General features: G+C 41.3%; 1 pseudogene; it reads right to left on the reverse strand.

Moving 5' to 3' along the window:
• Nucleotides 1-3,042: 3,042 nt before the first annotated feature.
• LOC121571182 lies at nucleotides 3,043-5,753 on the reverse strand (annotated as a pseudogene).
• Between the last annotated feature and the right edge of the window lie 373 nt (nucleotides 5,754-6,126).

Below are 6,126 nucleotides of genomic sequence, written 5' to 3' on the forward strand. Positions count from 1 at the left end.
GAGACAGCCCCAATAAAAACATTTTGGGGGGCTAAAAGGGTGGTCGGGGAGCGACAGAGAGGAGCCTCGACCACTGCACTCGTGGGGGCTCAAGGAGGAGTCCTCACTGGAGGAGGACGGGGCGCGGAGTTTAAAGGACGGAGACAGTCAAAGACCTCCAGCGCCGTTTCCCAGTCCGGTACGCCCCGTACCTGCTCTCCGCACCAAGCCAGTGGTGCGTGTTCCCAGTCTTGCCCGGCCTGTTCCTGCTCCCCGCACCAAGCCAGTGGTGCGTGTTCCCAGTCTGGCCCGGCCTGTTCCTGCTCTCCGCACCAAGCCGGTGGTGCGCGTCGCAACAACCATCTCTGCAGCACTCCACCAATCAGGCCTTTATGGTACTGGCCTGGTTTTTCAGTGGCAGGGACTGGGAGACTAGTCAGGATCGAGTGAAAGATGATCGGAGCAAAGTACCGAGAGATCCTTGATGAAAACCTGTTCCAGATCGAAGGTTCACCTTCCAAAAGGACAATGATCCTAAGCACACAACCAAGACTACGCAGGAGTGGCTTCAGGACAAGTCTCTGAATGTCCTTGAGTGGCCCAGCCAGAGCCCGGACTTGAACCCGATCTAACATATCTGGAGAGACCTGAAAATAGCTGTGCAGCGACGCTCCCCATCCATCCTGACAGAGCTTGAGAGGATCCGCAGAGAAAAATGGGAGAAACTCCCCAATACAGGTGTGCCAAGCTTGTAGCGTCTTACCCAAGAAGACTTGAGGCTGTAATTGCTGCCAAAGGTGCTTCAACAAAGTACTGAGTAAAGGGTCTGAATACTTATGTAAATGTGATATTTCCGTTTTTTATTTTTAATAAATGTCTAAAAATGTCTAAACCTGTTTTTGCTTTGTCATTAAGGGGTATTGATGAACAAAAATATAATCAATTTTAGAATTAGGCTGTAACGTAACAAAATGTGAAAAAGTCAAGGGGTCTGAATACTTTCTGAATGCGCTGTACATAGTAGCAAACAGAGCGAGGTGTGCTCCATTCTGTCCCCACAGACAAGTTACTTTCTATACAAATACAGTCCTTCTGACAAACCACTCTACTTCCTATATGATGACAGTCTGCTTAGATCACACCTCTTCACCGTCACACAGAAAAACAGAGAGAGAAAGATTCAAGAGAAATGTCAAAAGATTGTGAGAAAAAATAGTAGCAGTTGATAGCGTGTTTATATTCTGACCAACTTCTCCTTATGGTTGGCTACATGGTCTCACACTCGCTCCTTAGAGACCTGAATTGATGAGATCAGAGCTTGTGGTTTTATATCAGAATGTGTAGATGTTTGTTTTATGCTGCACCATGCACAGATAGATAGATAGATAGATAGATAGATAGATAGATAGATAGATAGATAGATAGATAGATAGATAGATAGATAGATAGATAGATAGATAGATAGATAGATAGATAGATAGATAGATAGATAGATAGATAGATAGATAGATAGATAGATAGATAGATAGATAGATAGATAGATAGATAGATAGATAGATAGATAGATAGATAGTGTAGGCCTCCCCTCAAACCTTTGCTCAGCTGTCAGGTGGCAAGCCTAGCCAGCTAACCTCAGTTGTTCCACAATGGAAATGGACATCTTCTGCCACCCCCTCAATTATGAGGAATACGTTTAGTTAGATACTGTCTACATAGATATGTTTGTTATTGTGTTGTTTATGGTTGTATTTCAATTTGTCTGTTTATGTGATGTGCCTCAGGGTTATTGTTCATGTACTGTATCGTGTTTTTGTGTGTGTGTTTTGTGTGTGTTGTGTGGTTTGTGTGTGTGTACATCAGTGGCAGAGCTAAGCGGAATTTATTACCACTGACCAGAGATGGGAGGAGTTTCAAAGCTGTAACTGGGGAACTGGATTTCCAGGTTAAAGTGTAGAGTTTCATTTTGCTTCAAATCATTACATGTTGAATACATAAAAATATATTTTAAAACGATTTACCTTTAAAAATATCTAAGTGGTTTGTTGTAGAGTGTAGAGTGAGACACTGCGTGAAGAAACAAGGTAAACATCTGGTGTTTCTTATCGCCCATCAGGACTGTAACTACTCCACATACTTGTGGATCATAATATTGAAGCTAATGTGGTCATTGGTCACATAGCAACAACATAACCCCTCAGTCTACTGGTTCTGCCCTCTTATTCCTTCCTCTCTATGTCATCATATTAGTACAGACATGGACCACTTCTGTATGGGTTCATATCAGTAGAAGTCCAATCTGTATGTGTTTTACAGAAGACTGACAGCACTATGGTGCACAGAGATTTTGTTAATGGGGCTTTGACTGAATTAGAAAGGTACAGATGCTTAAAGAGAAACAGAAAAAAATAGAATCTGATGTAATGTTCATCTTTACACAACTTCCTCTTACTGTAAAATAAATGGACACATCAACACTGTGGTGTTTCTGTGGGTGGAAGAGAGAACTATTGTATATATCTGAGGAAGGAATTTTGTGGATAATAACATATTTGTGCAAAAAGTGAAGTCAATATTGCATATACCATACCTGGTCATGTTGACATTTTCAGTCCAATCTTTAATGTCACTAGGAGAGGTGTCAAAGGTTTGACTTCATGGCATATTTATCATTTGGTTTATGTTGTAGCTATTTGGAGGTCAACTGCATGTAGATGTTCTTGAGTTACAGCACAAACAAGGTAGGTCTGTCAACTGTTCAAAGTAATAACCCAAGAAAGTAGTGATCACAGTGATAGATTGAATGTAAAAGAGAAATTAATAAGTGAACTACAGAATATGTATGCTGAAAGAACATTGTCATTCTTCTCTCTGAAAAGGACGTAAATCCCTGCACACCTTTTCATGTGTACTTATCATCCCAACCACTAGGTTTTCGCAGGTTTTTGCATATGACTACAACCATTCTCTATTTGTCTCTCTCTGATCACAGAGGGAAAAGACAGCTTCACACAACATAAGCGTATAAGCACACTGAAAAGTGTATGGAAGGGATTATTATGATATCTAGGTACCTGGGGCGGTTTTGTCATTACCACCCTTTACTGTCGCAAAGGCAGATTTCCAACTGACTAGGTTGGAGGCGTTGCACGTTACACTGATGTCTCTCTCTGCAGGAGAGAGAGAGGTGAATCTGCTGGGCGTCCCCGTACATCTCGTTGTCTCTCTCCCAGGTGTAGGTAAGGTTGGAGTAGCAGGACACGTTGGACACCAGCCGCACCGTACAGGAGTGGTTGGCCAATAGCTTGATGTCTGTCTGGATCACCACCTTGGATATAGGCTTTGACCAACCAGGAGAGAGATAGAGACTCATAATCAGTCTTCTAAATGATCCCTACCATAGCCATACCACCAGGAGAAAGACGACAGAGGATAAAACTTGTTAATGTGATGGAAATGTATCAAAGCATGGTGATTAAGGTCAGTATAAAACCAACAAATCTTCATTATAGTTTAAAGATCATCAGCCGTGGTCATGGATATAAATTAGAATGATATTAAAATAGGATGCAAAAAGGTGATAACAGCCTTCCGTTGACCTTCAGAGTGATGGTCCTACCGCCAATCTGACCTTTGTCCCCTTCGCCTATAACTAGAAAATCCCCTGAGTCTTGCAGTGGCAGTTCTCTAACCGTTAAACTAACGTTTTTGTTGTTCATCTTTAGTCTCCCCTCGAACTGGGATCCAGGTGAATATACACCTTCTGAGTTGACTTCTACAATATCCTTTCCTCTATACTTCCACTGCAATGATTTGAAATGTCCCCTCTCTATGCCTGCCAGCAGCTCCACGGAGTCCCCCACTGTCTTGTTGATGAACAGAGGAACACCCACACCTGAAACACACAAATACACATTATTCTGACATCAATCAATGGTTACACACTATATTACAATGATCTTTTCACTGTATAATTATTAATGTAAGTATTGTGTAGGAAGTATTGTAATTACTCATTGTTACGTTGTAATATTTGTTACAGTGTGCCTACATGAATAATTAAACAATAATACACTGCAATGCAAAGTGTTACACAATCAATTAATAGATAATAATGGATTGGATTTATATAGTGCTTTTCCAGGTTTCATTTATACTGTAAATGGCACTTTACATATTTGCACTTTATATCTGTACATATCTGAGTGTGTGGGTCTTATTTAATTCATTGAAGTCCACTCCTCCCCCACATTCAGCAGAACAGGATGAGATGACAGGAAAAGAGAAGTGGGGGTGGATCTGATAACTCCTCCTCAGCTCAAGTACAAATCACACTGTGGTTACTGTGTAATTACTCACCACCAATGCATCATATACTGCATGGGCAACATTATAAATACATTATAAATACATTATAAATACATGTCAGTCTGAAGTGATGTTTTATAAACCCTTACACAAAAACAGCTCTGTCATGAATTAAGACAAAATAAAGTTACAGCTCAATGAAGTGTGGTATTTAGGGCATAACTGCAGTTATCCTAGTCCTACAGTTCATCTTATTATGTAATAGAAACAATCATTCCATACAGTCCCGTATTGCCTTAAATGTAATGAGTGACATGCATCTAGCACAGGGTCATAAGATCTTTTCAGTTCTAGTAGCACTGCAACAGCTGCTGACCCAACCACACCATTGGCACATTCAAAACTGCAGAATCAATACATCATGATATGTTGCTGAATATAGGTATTATGTAGGTGTTATCACACAGTAATAAAGCAAATGTTTCGAGATATCCAACCAATCACTGATGACTAGGCATTATACAGTCAACACACACCATGCAAAGACCAACAATGAATTTAGAGAAAGCTAACGGTTTTCCTAGAGTTATCATGTAAGAAAGCACATGCAATAGATCCTGTGTGAGGATGATTCTACCCTTTGGTGTCACATTAGACTAAGGAGACCGTTGAAAAGACCCTAAGCAGCCAACTGACTAAAGTCAGTAAGTGGTTATCCATTTAGGCAAGACCGAAAGTATCCTATTTGATTCCAAACAGAAAGTGAGAAACTCTTCCAACTTCTCGGTCAAGTTTAATGGTGTAGCGGTGAAGGAAAAATGCTCTGTAACATACACTGGGATGTGAACTGGACCAACACATGACATGTGAACTTATGGCTCTGAAGGTCATTGGGGCAAGGACAAAGTTCCTGGCAAGGGTAGCCAGGTTCCTGGATACAGAGACTATGAGGACCCTGGCAACATCTCTGATACGGTGCCACTATGACTATGCTTCTATCTCATGGTTCAGTGGCGTATCACAAAATCTGAAGGACAAACTTCAAACGACCCAAAACAAACTAATGAGAATTATACTGAAGCTCAGCCACCGGGACGCACATTGGTCCTAATCATTTCAGGGAACTGAGCTGGCTTCCAGTTGATCTGGTGGTGGTGCAGATTAAACTGTTGATGGGTTTAAAAGTGATACATGACCTTGCCCCCTGTTACCTGTCTGGTTATTTTAATTTCAGTAGACTCTCATAGCCATCACACCAGAGCTAATGTTGCCAATATCAGACTGCTGCACTGTAGGAGCATGGCTCGAAAAAGCTCTCTCCTTAAAACACTTGTGGAATGGAATAGTATACCAAATCATATAAAATCCATCAATACGCAAGGGAGTTTTAAGAGAATCCTTTTTAGGTTGGAGAGTAGGAGAAGGAGTATTCTCTGTTTATAGAAGCAGGAGAAGGGACCACCAGACATCTCTTTAAGGCGTTGTATGTCTGTTTCCTCTGGCTGTATGTCCTCATCTATCACTGTCACTGATAGGTAGCAGTTGACTAACCAAAACACACAGAGAAGAAAGAGTAGAGAAAGAGCAGAGACTTCCTTTTGATGAGGGCTCCTGTTCTATAAAATCATTCCTGTATGTTAGTTTAAAAAGAAGTCACATTCTATAGTTGCTCTCTGAAAATACCACTTCGCTCAGCTTGAGAGTTAGACGATGAGGTGAGGGTGTGTTTGGGGTCTGTCACTGTGCTGATCAGTCTGGTGGTGGTGGTTTTGGAGCGTGTGTTTCCTAGCTATTGCTGGTTGTGTAGTTAATGGTCATGGTGTTTCACAGATACCGGTAGCT

This window comes from Coregonus clupeaformis, unplaced genomic scaffold (assembly GCF_020615455.1).
Source record: "Coregonus clupeaformis isolate EN_2021a unplaced genomic scaffold, ASM2061545v1 scaf0395, whole genome shotgun sequence".
NCBI lineage: Eukaryota > Metazoa > Chordata > Actinopteri > Salmoniformes > Salmonidae > Coregonus > Coregonus clupeaformis.